Below are 17,822 nucleotides of genomic sequence, written 5' to 3' on the forward strand. Positions count from 1 at the left end.
AATCTTGAAAAAAAAAGAAAAAAAATCTTGAAAAGTGCACAGTTGACCAACTAAGACGCTCCACTACTAGCATGGATAGTAAACATACCGTAAGGTTATTGACATATATTTGATTACAAAATATTTATTGTTATGCTATTGGTCAGCTCTTGTCTTGTTACCTAGCTTTGTGTTTTTAACTTCCGAGCTGGCATTCTCTATTTTATACCTTACTGGTTATATGTGCAGCACTTTGTTTGTTTATTCTCCTGAGGATGTTGGTTTTTAGACTAATGAAATATTGAATATTTTAAATATTTTTATGTAATTTAAAATTTTAAGGTTGTTTCAGTGGAATATATACTTCTTTAAACTACAAAATAAAAACATTACATACAATTTAGACATCTACACTGATAATTTACATAATGGATTAATCTATCATATATAGTGTCTACATAAGAAGGTGTTTACTTAGCTGAAATATACATCAGTTAACAAATGTGTAAATTAATATAACATTTTTGGGGAAAAGTACCCTCGGTGGATGATAATGTACCCTCGGTAGTTGGGTACTGTAAAATGCACCCTATTGAAACCTTAAGGGCCAATTTCATATGTCTAGGTTATCGGTGGGTTTTGGAAACATATGGATTAAACCTAGGTTAAACCCTGGGACATGTTTACTGTGCATTTCACGTGTCATGGATAATTTCGGCAGCAAAATCGTGTTTTACGTCAGTATTGCAGAACCATGAAATGTTAACGTATTTTAGAGATCATTTGAAGCCACTACAAAAACAGTGACTAAGCCAGGGGAGGGGGGGGGGGGGCAGGGGGCATGCCACCCTCCAACCCAGGCAAAATTAGGGGTGATCAGTGGCGTACTCAATATCATTGTTTACTTGGCTGCCAGATGCCCCCTCCCCCCAATTCAAAATCCTGCCTACGCCACTGTACAGAAACGAATACAGGGTGGGGGTAGGGGGGGGGGTTCGAACCCCATCCCCCTTTAGACAAGATACCCTTTTGCCTGGGTTTTTTTTTTTTTTTTAGCATGACTGTATAATTAGATCCACCCCTTCACCATGTTCGTGGCGAATGAACAACAAAGCGCCTGGGATATATAGAGCATAATAAACGAGATACCAGTTATTATAAAAAATTATGTCCCGAATCAAATCATGTTTAGTTGTCGCGAGCTTTTGTGACATACATTGATAATAACTGGTACTGATTGTGCTATTCTATTTATTACCCCAGCTATGTTTTCTCTAAACGCCTTTATTTTAGGCGCACATGCACGTACATGTAGGCTATAGAAACAATGTAAATCACTTTACATCCTGGGTATTGCTATAACTTTGCATTTTAATCACGTTCACAGATAATTTTCAAAAATAAAAGTTATCGTTATTCTGCTAAAAATATAAATAATGATTTGCGTTAAAACGACATTTTGTTATAAATTTAATATTAAAACAGTCGTGAACGCAAATTCATTAAAGTACATGACGTCATTTTGTGTGTGCCAAATCGCGATGATGTTATATTTAGTACCGATAAAGTGATTAGTATGTAAGAGTCAAATCATCCAGTAATATTGTACGTCACAACACTGCGGGAGGGGAGGAGGTAGCTAATCCGCCATCTCGAACGAGAATGCTAATAATATACCGGTAACGAGTTACAATTACAAAGTGATGAAGTGTAAGCTATTCCTCGTTATGTCCCTTTCCAAATCTGCGGATATCCCATGTAAAAAGCGTGGTTTTGTAAACACGGGTAAAACACACACATGTGAAATGCACCACGAGTGTATGTCTTGGCCAGGTTTTTCAGCGTTTTAACCCAGACATATGAAATCGGCCCTAAATGTCTCATTTTCCTAGAACTATCCCTAGCACTGACAGTAAACATACCATAAGGTTATTCACATATATTTAAAAAAATAATAATAATAATAAAAAATAAAAAATAAAAATAAAAATAATAATAAATAATAATAATAATAATAATTTCTTTTAATTTGGAAATGTACTCTGATCATTTAGATAATGGATTAATCCATCATATACATATTGAATTGTCATGTCTACATTAAAAGGTGTTTACTCAGCTGAAATATACATTAGCCAACATATATGTAATGTAATATGCCAAATTAAAGGAAACGTACCCTCGGTGGATGATATCCATGTACCCTCGGTAGTTAAGTGTGGTAAAATCCACGCTATTGGAATTTTAAGAGTCTCCTTTTCTGAAAACCACTCCTGACATGGATAGTAAATATGCAGTAAGATTATTGACATCTTGTTACAAAAAAAATAATAAAAAATATATATAGAGGATTCGTCACGAGTATTTTTTAATATGGAAAATATCAACCGAGGGTATGTAAATCGGTATTTGTCAAGGTTGATATTTTACATATTAAAAAACACGAGTAGCGAATTCTATTTATCCTATAACACTTCTAAAATAACATTCTAATTACTTTTGTTTAGTAAATCACAGTACTAAAGTTGCCGCCATCAATAATATGACGTCATCACGATTAGCACAGATTAGTTTGACGTCACGCATTTTAAACAAATCTTTGAAAACGTTACGCTCAGGTACAAGGGTCTTGTTGGCTTGTAAGCAAATGACCCATCCACAGCAACAAATTACCTAGAGACCTTGCAGATTTGCGTACCATTATTAACCGGGTTAATAAAGTAAATTATCATATGGATTTATGACATGGATATCATGGGCGAGTTATTGGATAAATCTATATATCAAACTTTCACACATGGAAAGAAAATCTACCCTGATCAGTTAAATAATAGATTAAGCCATCACATTCATAATGAATTGTCATGTCTATATTACAAGGTGTTTACGAAGCTGAAATATACATTAGCCAACATATGTGTAAAGTACTATAACATATTAAAGGAAAACTACCCTCGGTGGATGATATCTATGTACTCTCGGTAGTTAGGTACCATATTGTAAATTCCACCCTTTTGAACTTAAGGCTCCTGACATAGATAGTAAATATGCAGTAACGTTATTCATATCTATTTATTTAAAAAAAAACAAAAAAAAAACAAACAAAATAACAACAATTAGATATGAAAAGAATATCTACCCTTATCAGTTAGATAATGGATTAAGCCATTATGTTCATATTGAATTGTCATGTCTACATTAAAAGGTGTTTACTTAGCTGAAATATACATTAGCCAACATATATGCAATGCAATATACCATATTAAAGGAAAAGTACCCTCGGTGGATGATATCCATGTACCCTCGGTAGTTAAGTACCATAAAATCCACCCTTTTGAAATGTTACATGTCCGTTTTTCTGAAAACTATCACTGACATCGGTAGTAAACATACAGTAAAATTACTCACATCTACTTTAAAAAATATATATAATTTTAATAGAAATGTAAATGCACATATGTAATAAAATGGAAATCTACTCTGATCAGTTAGATAGTTGATGAATAATTCATATTCATATTTAATTTTCAGTGTCTGCATAAATTAGAGGGGCCAGACGTAGCCCAGTGGTAAAGCATGGACCATTGTGCTATTTCTTATTACAGCCAGTCCACCACAACTGGTACATGTATATCAAAAGCCGTGGTATGGTGCATATAAAAGATTACCTGCTACTAATGAAAAAATATAGTGGGTTTCCTCTCTAAGACTATATGTCAGAATTACCAAATATTTGACATCCAATAAATCAATTTGCACTAGTGGTATCGTTAAAAAAAACCAGTATATGTATTTTCACACATTTATTTCAACTTATTTCCGTGCTGTCTTGGGCACACACCTCAGCTATCTGGGCTGTCTGTCCAGGACAGTGGGTTAGTTGTTAGATGGTTAGTGGTTAGGGAGAGAGAAGAGGGTGTAGTGGCCTTACACCTATGCACTGAGTCCTTAAGAACTTGCTCTGGGCTGGAGCCGGTACGGGGTTGCGAACCCTGTACCTACCAGCCTGTAGTCCGATGGCTTAACCACTGCACCACTGAGGCCGGTTACACACACACACACACACACACACACACACACACACACACACACACACACACACACGTACTTTCTTACCGCAATTTCACTTGAAATCCATATTTCGTAAAAGGTACAATTTTTCAATCACAGAATTTTCTTCAAACACATTCAGGTGCTTCAGTAATGTTCGAATTTTTTTTTTTAAATTTGCATTGGATTTTTTCCAGCATTCTAAAAACGGAAACGTCATGTACTCAGTTTGTGGTTATTGTAAGGAGGTGCAAAGTGACGTCATTCAAATTCAAAATTAGCTATATTATTACAATGCATCGCCACATTAAAATAAAAACTGGTCTACTAACCTTGACCCCTGTTAAATTTCTACAAGCAAACAACGCTGTTTACAGGTCGGTATATTTTACTTTTTCATAATTCTACAAAAAATATTAAGTTTAAGTTTTAAAAAATAAAAAACTACCTTAAGTCAAATATATCATATGAAAAAAATAACGTTGGATATGTTTCATTTATTGTGTACGAAGCCAAAACAAGGGTCCAAAAAGTGACTGTCGTAGACCTTAATAATGATGAATTCACAAATCACAACTGACAATAATAATTTATAGACCAAAAATCCACATAATAAATAAAATGAATATTATAAGTTGTAGAAGCATCACGAGGGGTATATGGCTTTTTATGTACCCTCTGTGTGTTCTTTTACCCCGAGCCGAAGGCGAGGGGGTAAAAGAGCACACAGAGGGTACATAAAAAGCCATATACCCCGAGAGATGCTTCTACAACGAATTTATCTTGCCGACATGTTAAACCATATAGCCAAATAATCAAAATAACGCCAGAAAATAATTGTTAACAATTTATTAGCTTAGTAACTTGTTTAACGTGTCCATATACCACTAAGGTTTCGAACACGCCTATCCCGAGTCCGGCCTCCGATAGGATCGGGAGTCTGACTCGGGACAGGGATAACAATTTATTAACGGAGCCGTACCACGCGGACGCGAACGAAACCACTTGCCAGTGACGAAAAATAGTTCCGTCGATAAACGAGTTTTTAACTTCAAATGTTTGTAATACGAAATTGTCTGAAACAGATATTAATAACAAAAATAAAAAACACTTTTTTTTTATTAGAAATGTATGTAGTAAAAAAATAAAAATATTAAAAAAACAACAACAAAAAAGAACAACTGTTGCTAATCGCGCATTAATACAATAACACCACGACCGTAATTAGGTGGCCGAGTTCAACATTGCAGCTTTTAAAAGTATTGAAATAGTGTATTTTATAGTAAAAATAAAATTAATTATGTATACTTGGTTGATTATCAATGTTATTTATAATCTAATTATTGCTTTAGCATTAACTGGGGCGGCTGGAAACTGTTGAAAATTACAGACGGGGTATAAGAGAATTTGGCTCCGCCCACAGGGGGATAAGGGATTTGTCCAACGGCAAACAACCAATGGGATTAAAGAATTTTACATGAAGGCGAGATAAGTTCTATTGTTCTATTCATTCTTTTATTTTTATTTTTTATTTAAAAATATTTCTCGCGCGGTCCACTTTACATCAACTTTTAATGAATGACATTTGTAGTAAAAGTTGTGGATGTTACTGACCTTGACATTAATTATGAATGAAAAAAATAGTCCCGTTATGCTAATACGGTCGCTGTCCAACCAATCGAAATTGACTCTGTTCCCTGTTGACAAATCAAAATAGTTTGTAATACGCACCTGGTGGTGCGTACGAAATTTGTACGACACCGCTATATCTTCACCAGGAAGGTAATAACAGTTTATTAACCACATTGTATATTATTAAATACTTGTTACATTAATATCTACAGTTGGAATAATTTTTATATATACACCAGGACATTACTCGATGTCGTAAAATCTCGATGTCGACCAACCGTTTGTTCATGAATATTCAGTAGACTCTCACTAGCTGACGACTCTCAGTGTCTACGATTTAGTCTATCCGTTATCAACAGGCAGTTGACAAGACATGAAGGGATGCTCATGGACCTGCGTGACCGCCCAGAACAAGCCAGTAGCCACCAGATTGATCCAGGTGAATGTGCACCTACCAGCATACCAAACAACACCTGACCCACTCACGTCCAAATGAACCTCACTTAGTGCTAGGCGCAGACTGGCCAACTCGATGTTTGAAAGAAAAGAAGAAATGTTTTATTTAACGACACACTCAACACATTGTATTTATGATTATAGGGCTAAGGACCACACATATATTGAGAGAGGAAACTCGCTGTCGCCACTTCATGGGCTACTCTTTTCGATTAGCAGCAAGGGATCTTTTATATGCACCATCCCACAGACAGGGTAGTAGATCCCACGGCCTTTTATATACCAGTCGTGGTGCACTGGCTGGAACGAGAAATAGCCCAATGGACCCACCGACGGGGATCGATCACACACCGATCGCGCATCGAGCGAGCGCTTTAGCACTTGGCTACGTCTTGCCCCCATCTCGATGTTTGCGTTGTAATTTTTTTGTAATCTGTTAGTACAGTAGTGATTTGGTTATGACGTGGTATGTCTGCTTAAAGCCAAGTATCCATTCTGTCGTCGACCTTAGTTGTTAATCTGAGGGCACTCTTCAGGAGTCGGGGAAATTACAACGCAACAATAGGGTTGCCCAATTTCGTCATGACAGTTGCTAGTCGTAGCCTAGCATTACAGTAACTATTGTCCTTGAAACTGGTATGGTGCTACGGATATTAGTATAAACGTTTTGTCCTGAAGTAATTTTTCAAAGAACCTTCATGGGCGTAGGGTGATCTGGACCTGGGGAGGGGGTCGAATATGAACCAAGTGGACCCTTTTTCTATTTTGTTTTAGCACCACCAGAAACATATGTATAAACCTGTATGTTTTAGTTCTGAAAGCGGACCATTTGTTTCAGCTGGAGGGGGGGGGGGGTGGGGGGGGGGGGTGAAGGGGTCGTCCGAACCCCCCAACCTACACCCGCTTCGCTCTCACTAACCACTAACGACTGATATCTAACTCAATGTCCTTGACAGACAGCTCAGATAGCTGAGGTGTGTGCCCCGGTGTAGGACGATTTCTACATACGCGTGACGTCATAACTCATGTTTTACGACGATTGACTTTATAACTTATGTTTTTCAGAATTCTGTTTGCCATTTAATGTTGTATCATTGTTTTAAAAATATTTAAACAAATTAATATTTTCAACTTTATATCTATTGGTAAGTTGTTACATTTTTATGTCGTTGCATAATGTGAAATATATTTTTCCGCGTATGATTAAATGAGTTTGTAGGTGAAATGTTTACGAATCGTTCTACAATAAACAAACCGTAGCTTACAAAATTAATGTTTTGTTACTGTAATTAAATGGGCAAGAAAAAGTATCAATCACTGTTGTGAGGTATAGATAAGGCAATTCCAAACCTCGGGACAAAATGTTTTTGTAAGAGCCTCGGACCAGAAAACGTTTTGTCCCTCGGGTAGAAATTGCCTTATCTATACCTCACAACGGTGATAGATTCCAATGGCGTAGCCAGCATGAGGCAGACGAGGCGCTTGCTTCGTCTGGAATTTCCCCAGATTTATTTTATTTTTCTCATGAAACTGATATTTATTTTACAGGTCCGGGTTTGCCTCGGCGTTTTTTCCTCTCCGGCTACGCCCCAGGATTCGATTAGAATTAGATCTTTTTCTTGCCCACTGGACAGGGTTATCCAGCGTTTGCACCGTGCTAGAAAAATCTGTCTGACCCGAGGGGTAGACAATTTCTACATACGTGTGACGTCATAACTCATGCTAATTACAATGATTGACGTCATAACTCATAGTTTTCAGAATTATTATGTTTGCCATTTCACGTGGTATCATTGTTTTTAAAATATTTAAACAATCTAATTAAAATTAGCTCCACTATTACATGTGGATCTAAAGACAGCCAGTTGGAGCTCATGTCCACCGATCAAAACCTTACTTGCAGAATCCTGCCAGCGATTTAAAACTAACAACACTGCGTAATCCCCAATGTCCAGGTAACATTTCGTCTGTAAATAATAATTTAAATATTGACCAATCACACTTCGCCTTTTATAACGTTATTTGGGAGCATACAAATTCTAAAAAATATCGGGCGAGTCTATTTTAGTGGCCGCAGTACAGCGAACCATACCAATACGTACGGGGTGGGTTATCAGTCTTCAATTTTACATTAAAAATTATTTATTTATTTATAAAATTTAAAAAAAACTAAATCAGTCTTCAGTTTTACATTACACATTATTTATTTTATAAAATAAAACATGTATTAAGGCATTCGTAATTCACACGAAACATGTCGTATACCCTCAGGATAATTCGGAATGTTTTCAAATTATTTTTAAATCACTGGCAGGATTCTGCAAGTAAGGTTTTCATTGGTGGACATGAGATCCAACTGGCTGTCTTTAGATCCACATGTAATAGTGGAGCTAATTTTAATTAGATTGAATATTTAAACAAATTAATATTTTCAACTTAATACTTATTAGTAAGTTGGTACATTTTTTATGTCGTTGCATGAACTGAACTATATATTTTTTGCCTCGCGTATGATTAAAAGAGTAAACCTCGGCCCCCACAAAAAACTAAACAAAACATTTTGTGGGTTGGAATCACAACGGTGGTAAATTCTGTTAATCTAGCACCATGCAAAAGCTGGATAATTCAGTCCAAAAGAAAATACTGGTAATCGCTGTCATGATATAAAAAATAAATAATATTTTTTTTTTATATTCATGAAGAACCTCAAGTCGGAAGTAAACAGGAAATACACTCGAGCGACACCTAACGCTTACACGTTTTGTTTGTGATCACGCGTTTTGGTAGCCAAGATAAAAACGTGTGTGAACGCGCCACTCAGATTTAGTCCGGACTAAATGTAGCTCGTACCAGGTCCGGACTAAAAATGCTAGTGTACACGTAGCTTAAGTTTCCAACTGTAATGTCATCGACCATTACCTCTCCCCCCCCCCCCCCCCTCTCAAAAAACAAAACAAGAAACAAAAAAACACCCAACAACCCCTTTTCACGTCATACTCAGACAAAAACGGAAAATGCGTGACGTCACATTCATCCACGTCAAACCAAAATATAACTTTACATTCTATAACTATAATGAGCGGGGTGGAGAGGGGTGGGGGTGGGGGGAGAGAAGGGGGTTGGGGGTTCTAGTCCCCCATAATTCTGAATCAAAAATATTATTGGAAGTAAGTCTTAAGGCAGAGATGAATTTTACTTACAGAATGCAGGAAAATGCATTTCAGGACATCTATAGTCCGTCCCATCCTTGTATAAAAATGTGGTTTATAAATACTTTCAGTTTAATTTTACGCAAGAAAAAAAGTGAAAGTGTTTTGGAAATAACAAAAAGGGACAATTTTCATGTGATACTGTAATACATACCATAATAAGAAAGCAACGCTTGAAGCGTTATGGACACCATTTTGGTTTTATTGACTGGTAGCCTTGATACGAGATAACTCTATTTTATTAATTTAACTCTAGAGGGAGGAACAAAAAAATAATTAGAGTTATCTCATTAAAGCAAGACTATACCAGTCAATAATTCCAATCTCTAAAAATCCCTTTATTATAAACCCTTGGATTGGTCAAATTCGTATCACGTGACGATAAAAACTGGCATTCATAGCACCATGAATCTCAGTTTAGCACTATTTTTGGCTATATAGCCGGAACTACTTTATGAATTATGTCAACAAAGGAATCCCCGAGGAATTTCCTTGAGATTCTATTTTTTAGACATCAAACAGTAATCGTCTGCTGTCAAACTTCTAAACATCTTCACATATAAATTATACCATACAAAATAGGTCGCTTGAGACATTTTTATTAAAGGTTAAAAGTTATTGAAATTACTTACGTTATATGTTTACAGGAATTCAAAATCCCACAGCTAAAAATCTATTTTGCCGATCCAAAAAAAGTATATAATTCCAATGGAATTTGGTATTTTACAAAAGCGATTTCAAAAACAAAATTCAGTCAGTTCATGCCAACCATTAGCAGTAACGCGCATTCAACGGCATTGTAGTATAACGTACACAACACATAGTTTCTAAGTTTGCGCGCCACTGCGATGCAATCTTTAAACGAGTCGGGTTTTGAAACCTGGCATATCATGTACATGTCGGGAAACAGGAACGAAGCTTCATTTCGAAGCTACAACAGAGAATGTTCTACTTTCCAAAAACGAAACATGAGCATGGCACTGTCAAATCTCACGAATACTTGTGTCGCACCACTTGAAGTCACACATGCCAAAACCATCCTGTTGCCACTTCCACAACTACAAGGCCAGTAAACACAGAAACTCGCGACACACCTGTTTCATCCATTTCCGGAAACATTGAAACCACTTTCTCCATGTCAAATCTATCAAAACATGAAATTATCACGCACTCAAAATTTTATAACTGTAATTTCAAAGTCGTAATTGGTAAATCTGGACAGTAATCAAAAAATGGCGCCCATCCACAGTTCGTAGTTAAAAATGCATACACCAACCGCTTCACATATAAATTATAGCATACAAAATAGGTCGCTTCAGACATTTTTATTACAGGTTAAAAGTTATTAAAATTACTTACGTTATATGTTTCTAGTGAATTCAAAATGTTTTTAGTTGGTATTGATATTTAATGCAAAAAATTAATATGAATTGTATTAAAGATTGTAACATTGTCATTCTCTCATTCGGCTATTGACGGAAAAAGCCGAACCACCATAGGGATTCCGCTAATGTTGAGTATGAATTTCGTGTTAATAAAATAGTAAATAGTTGGAAAATAGAGTTCACTTTTTATTTTAAAGAGCTTTACATTAATGACATGGTTATGTGTTTGGAATTATAAGAATTGAACGTGAATTTTTTTGAGTTTCATGCTAGTATGAAACGCAAAACCGCTTTACACACTTTAGTATGAATGGCGTGTGTAAAGTGTGTAAAGCGGTTTTGCGTTTCATACTAGCATGAAACTCAAAATATTTCACGTTCAATTCTTAAATAAAACCAAAATGCGTGTGAACGTTTCTTAAATGTAGACATGTTTTCTAAACTAAAAAGGTCAAGGTCATAGCGCACGCCTATCTTGGGCGTAGGTTGTGACCACTCCCAGCTCCTTCGTCCAAGACAGGATAACAAACATACAAACACCACCGGCGACATATTTATAGGAACAAGAGGAATAATTAGTTAACATTAAAGAGAGATCTCGCAGTATAAATAAATAAATAAATAAATAAAGGGAGTGATCAATTATTCCCCAAACATATATTATGGGAGCCATATTACCATATTGACATTTGATATTTATTTCTGTTGTAGTAGTATTTTCTAAAATTAAAAAAAGTCACATGCTAAGAACAGCGAAAACCACTCCCCTTGAACTATTCTTAAGAGGAGTGATGGGGAGCGAGAGTGAAAGCTCTGTTATTACTACTTTTATTGCTTGCTACATTATCTTTTTCTTTTTTTTCCCAGTGTTTGCGAGGAAAGAGGCGGAACAAAAAGGAATGCGACCATGACCCTGACCCAGACCCTGAAAAGCCACGACGGAAATCGTTAACATTTAGACCATACATTCCTACTAGAAGGTCAGTTATGGAGTCCGAGGGAAGACCCTCACCATGAAAAGCCACGATGTAAATCTATAACATTCAGTCTACCACTTCCTACTAGAAGGTCACTTATGGAATCCGAAGGAAAATATAACGAGGAAAAAGACAATGACACAGCATCAGAAGACACATTAGACGGATATCATGTAGCTGAAGATGGTGATAATCTTAGGGTAGAAGTGAATACTGAGTCAGAGAGTTCCGAAGAAGAGGTTAAATCTAGTAACGAGACTGAATCCGAAGGAAACATGTGACATAATGTCAAGGAAGAATCTGCAACTGAACTGCAAAATAGGCAACAATATAAACACAGCCAAAAACACAAACAACAGACACTACACGTTTCTGTGGAACAACCCAATATTGGACTGCCAGATAAGCAACGGTATAGTTACCCACAAGGACCTAATATTGAAATTGGCATATAAGCAACGGTATAGTTACCCACAAGAACCTAATATTAGACCAGATAAGCAACAGTATAGTTACCTACCATTATTTGACACCCAATACCCGACATATTCCTTTGTGCTAAGGTGTCGTTCAACACTGATTCATTCATTCATTCATTCATTCATATTGTTGTGCTCATCTGAATAGACTCAAGTAGTTTTACGTGCACAGAACAAGATGTCATAGCGCACGCCTGTCTTGGGCGTAGGTTGTGACCACTGCCAGCTCCTTCTTCCGAGACAGGATAACAAACCTATAAACGCCACCGACGACATATTTATAGGAACAAGAGGAACAATTGGTTAACATTAATTAGAGACCTCTCTGTAAAAATAAATAAATAAGGGGAGTGATTAATTATTCCCCAAACTTAGATGATAGGGAGCCATATTACCATATTGATCATTGATCAAGGAGAGCGAAAAATCACTGTCCTTGAACCATTCTTAAGAGGAGTGATTGGGGGGGGGGGGGGGGGGGCGAGAGTGACTGCTCTCCTTAATTAGCAAGGTCTGTTATTGTTACTTTTTATCGTTTGGTACATTATCATTTTTGTTTTTCAGTGTTTGCTAGAAAAGAGGTGGAACAAAGAGGAATGTCACCCTGACCCTGACCCTGACCCTGTTCCTGACCCTGAAAGGCCACGAAGGGAGATCTGTAACATTAGTGAATACCTTCCAACTAGAAGGTCAGTTATGGAGTCAGTTATGGAGTCCGAGGGAAGATACAATGAGGGTAATGAAATTGACACTGAATCAGAAGATTCACTGGCTAGATATGTACGAGGGGGTGGTGATCATCTTATGGAACAAGTGGAGACAGAGTCGGAGAGTTCCGAAGAAGAGGTTGAAGAGGTTGAATCTAGTGACAAGACTGAATCCAAAGAAAACGTATCACAAAATTTTAAAGAAGAATCTGCAACTGAACTGCAAAATAGGCAACAGTATAAACACAGCCAAAAAGCCAAACAACAGACACTACACGTTTTTATGGAACAACCCAATATTGGACTGCCAGATAAGCAACAGTATAGTTGCCCACAAGAACCTAATATTAGACTGCCAGATGAGCAACAAAATAGTTACCTACAAGGACCTAATATTGGACTGCAATAGAAAAAGCTATATAATTACAAGCAAGAGCCCAATATTAGACTATACGCTTGCAGCCAAGAATCTGAAAGAAGTAGCCAAGACTGAAAATTGCATATGCATATAAGATCTTGCAAAGGAAATACAAAGAACCCTACATTGCTATCAATGGCAAGATATACAGGTGCAGGGAGGAACTTGACACCGAGCTAAAAGAGAGAAAATTGTCTCGTTACGAAGAGATAAATGAATTTGCACCCAGATCTAAAGGCCGAAAACTTTAAAAAAAAATTAAACCATGCTTCATGAAACCTGTTCTGGACTAATGCATCGACAACAGGCGCGTGTGCAGTGGGAGCATTTTGGGGATCCAACCCCATCCCTGCTCAAGCAATTTTTTATCAATACATTTTCCAGGGGAGCATGTCTCGGCCCCCTTATTAACTTGCCAATCTACACGCCCCTGCTAAGATTCCTGCAGATGCGCCTGAACAGGATCAGCCTAGTTTCAGCAGACCATAATTTGACAACAAATTGCAAAATTTTTACAAGAATAGCTTCCAATGGAATATAATAAGACTATATCGCAGGGAGTTTGATTCCCTCTACAAAGTGACACTACTTCTCACACACTTCGTGCAGAGAATTTTAAAGGTTTCTGTTCACTACGTGTTCACAACACGTCCACAAGACAATACCTCTTGCACGTTTCACGTAGAGAAAACTTTTTTAAACTACATGTTCACAACACGTCCGTGAGACACTACCTTTCACACATTTCACGTAGAAAAATCTTCAATTTTTGTGTGTTTATAACACGTCGGTGAGACACTACCTCTTGCACGTTTCGCATACAGAAATCTTAAATGTTTTTGTGGTCACTACCTAATCACAACATGTCGAAACACTACGTGTTACACATATCGTGTAGAGAAATCTTAAATGTTTTTGTGTTCACTCTATGTTCACAACACGTCTGCGAGACACTACCTAGCACACGTTTTGCGTAGAGAAATCTTAAATGGCTTTTTGTTTACCATGTTTAAAACACGTCTGCGAAACACTACCTATCACACGTTTTACGTAGAGAAATCTTAAAAGGAATTGTGTTCACAACACATCCGCGAAACATTACGTATTACACATTTCGCGTAGAGAAATCTTAAAAGGAATTGTGTTCACAAAACGTCCGCGAAACACTACCTATTACACATCTTAAAAGTGGGTTTTTTGTTCACTGCACGTTCTCGAGACACTACCTCCTCACACGTTTCGCGTAGAGAAATCTTAAATGTAATTGTGTTTACAACACTACCTCTCACGTTTCGTGTAGAGAAAAATTAAAAGTAATGGTGTTCACAGCACGTTCGCGAGACACTACCTCTCACACTTTTCACGTAGAGAAATCTTAAATGTAATTGTGTTCACAACACTACCTCTCACACGTTTCGTGTAGAGAGAACTTAAAAGTAATGGTGTTCACAACACGTGCGCGAAACATTACCTCTCACACGTTTTGCGTAGAGAAATCTTAAAAGGAATTGTGCGCGGTTTGTCGAGGATCGATCCCAGTCGATGAACCCATTAGACTATTTATTGTTCTAGCCAGTACGCCACGAGTGGTATATCAAAGACCGTGGTATGTGCTATACAGTCTATGGATGGCGCATAAACAAAATCACTTGCTACTAATGGAAAAATATAGCATTTGTCCTTTTTAAAACTCTAGCCGGTCATTAACAAATCAATTAATGTGTTCTAGTGGTGTCGTTAAACAAAATGAACTTTAAACCATCCAACGATCCATCCATACATACGTACCAAGCCATATACATACGTACCCGCCTACATACATACAAACCTACATCCAAAGAGGCATACTTATATACATAGATAGTAGATACACTACTGCCAGTACATATATACATAGATAGTAGATACACTACTGGAAAGTGCATATAAAATACATTAAAGATTATTTAAGAAGAGTTAATAACAAATAGTGTTCAACCCAACAGCATGTCACAACACAGCGAATGTATGTCATGAAAAGGGTATCACCCCTTGTACCACCAGAATCTGGCTGTGCAACATACTGACATGTCTCTGCGTAATAGAAAATCCTTGAAACATTTCAACACCATTTCTTGCAGCAACTTAAATGAACTTTTTCTACATGCATTAACGACGAATTGTCCATACTGACTTCTGGCTCTCTGTGGGGCGGGATCTAACTAAGTCCAGTCGGTATTTGTTCACCTGAGGTGCTTGAGTCGAAGAATTGTATCCATTAGGAGAACCCAAGCTCTGATTGTTTCTTTGTTTCCTGTCTCAACCAGTGGCCCACGCCTGGACATCAAAGGAAAAGTATAACGGTTTCCTCTTAGGTTATATGACCAAATGACTGACATCAAACAGCCGATAATTATTAATAAATCAATGTGCTTTAGTGGTGTCATTGAACAAAACAAACTTTAACTTTCTGGCTCTGTGGTACTCCAACGCAAGGCATGTGTCGATTTAGTTAGTAATGACAATTGTGGTAAACTGCATTTTCCTGCATGTTGTATTACGGTTAAACGCAATTTCCTTGCAATTTCCGTGCTCTGGTCTGGTTAAAGCACAGAAATCTATATTAATTATTGCCTCCCCAGTGGCCCAGTATGTTTTCTTGCTCCAACCAATGAACAAACACATTTCGTCACAGCAGTCAAATGAACATGGGCAATGACAGACATCTGCCAGGTCCTAGACTTCAAGACATCACACGGCCATCCAATTATCGAAACGTGTTTCCAGCGTCAATAGCAAACCATCACTATAAAAAGATTCAATTTCACAGATGTTGGTGTTATGGTCAGAACCAAGAAAACTCTCCATTGTGTGTATTTGGATCTTAAAATGTCCTCCAATGACAGCATCACCTACTTGAAGCAAAATATAATAAAACCTGAAACGGCCATCAAGAAACCTAAAAAACATAAATAATTTAGGCACATAAATTTTATATAAACTAAATCCACATAGGTTTTTGGAAAAAGGACGTAGAAATACACTTTTATTCTAAACAACGAAATGTATTGGGTGTATAGTTTAAGTCGCTAAAAAGGCTATATTTAATTAGTCAGAAACAGTTTACAATAGCAGCAAATTCAATATGTCGTAAAAAAAAAAAAATTAAAGTATAAGAAAAACTTAGAATCATGAATGATTTTGAAAAAAACAACAACCACGTTTTAAATTAACCGCAAGTTATTTTAATCGATGAAAAAAGGAAACAAACTGTATTTTACTCCTACCAACAAAATATTTTATCCCAAATGAGCTCAAATGTTTTGGTTTGACGTAATATTGCGTATATTTCCAGAGCAGACAACATCTTGTAATTTTCAGTATATATTCTTAAATAACTATTAATTTTAATCGTATAACAGGTGCACTCATGTCACTTTAGTCTGCGCGGCACGAAAGTCTGCGCATGTTAATTACGTTACATGACGTCTTGAAACAAGTGTTGGGGTATGTTTGTAAACAAACAAACAACGTTAATTTAATTAATAAAGTAATGGTTAAAACAACACATCTTGATTGTAAATATATGTATAAAACGGATAACAATTTGATTGAAACAAAATCTGGATTAATGCATTAAAAGTATACTTCTGCCAGCCTCGTTCAATGTGTTTTTGTAGCACCTGTCAACACGTGTCTGTCACAACCGCTGTAATGATTAACCTTGTATATCAACATACACAAGTTTACATAGAAGCTTCAATACATACCTTATTGGTAGTTTGTGTTGTCCAAACTAAGGAGCATGGAAAACCATTTATATTTATCTCATTTGCATAATTTTTTTAATTTTTTTGTCTTACAAAAAGTTGGATCCATTATTTGTTGTTGGTTTCTGTAAACAGCCACAGAACTTGTTGTTTTAAATACGGGGGGGGGGGGGGGGGTGGTGGGGGGGGGGGGGGGGGGGGGGGGGGGGGGGGGGGGGGGGCACTAAAAATACGCTCATTACTTGAGTTTAAAAAAACCCCTCACCTTTCAGTAGTAACACGTTTATTGTTCCATTGAACTGTGGCGATGAAACAACTATTTTTAAAGAAAGAGTTTAACTTTAAAATATAGCACAAATGCTTAGGTATGCAGACTTAGGTGCCACCAGTGTACATTGTTTGATTTAAATGTAAGAAAACTGGTTGGGGTGGGGGGGGGTGGGGGTGGGGGTGACTTGAATTTTACTGAGAAAATATATCATTATGCAAACATATTATTTGTTTGCGGTCTAAAAGGGACATTCCCTAATTTTCTGCAATTTTTAAGATGTTATCAATTAAAACAAAAACTTTTTAACGATTGTAATTACATCAAATATATTTTTCTGCATATCATATTAGTAGCTGTATATTAAACGTGTTTCTTATCGTACATACGAAATTATTTGAAGACAAACTCCAGTTTGGCTTCTTACAAATATTAAAGGAGGGGACAATCAAGGCATTTGACCTGGTATGCGTATTGAACGATATATAATGCACATTATTGCTTAATATCAAC

The 17,822-nt window shown here is 36.7% G+C and overlaps 1 long non-coding RNA gene across 1 annotated transcript; it reads left to right on the forward strand.

The window, feature by feature from the left end:
* The first annotated feature begins 10,946 nt into the window (after window positions 1-10,946).
* LOC121385177 lies at window positions 10,947-16,927 on the forward strand. The gene is made up of 2 exons (XR_005959500.1): window positions 10,947-12,100; window positions 12,732-16,927. It is a non-coding gene; the product is annotated as an uncharacterized LOC121385177 (long non-coding RNA).
* Window positions 16,928-17,822: the final 895 nt, after the last annotated feature.

This window comes from Gigantopelta aegis, chromosome 11, assembly GCF_016097555.1.
Source record: "Gigantopelta aegis isolate Gae_Host chromosome 11, Gae_host_genome, whole genome shotgun sequence".
NCBI lineage: Eukaryota > Metazoa > Mollusca > Gastropoda > Neomphalida > Peltospiridae > Gigantopelta > Gigantopelta aegis.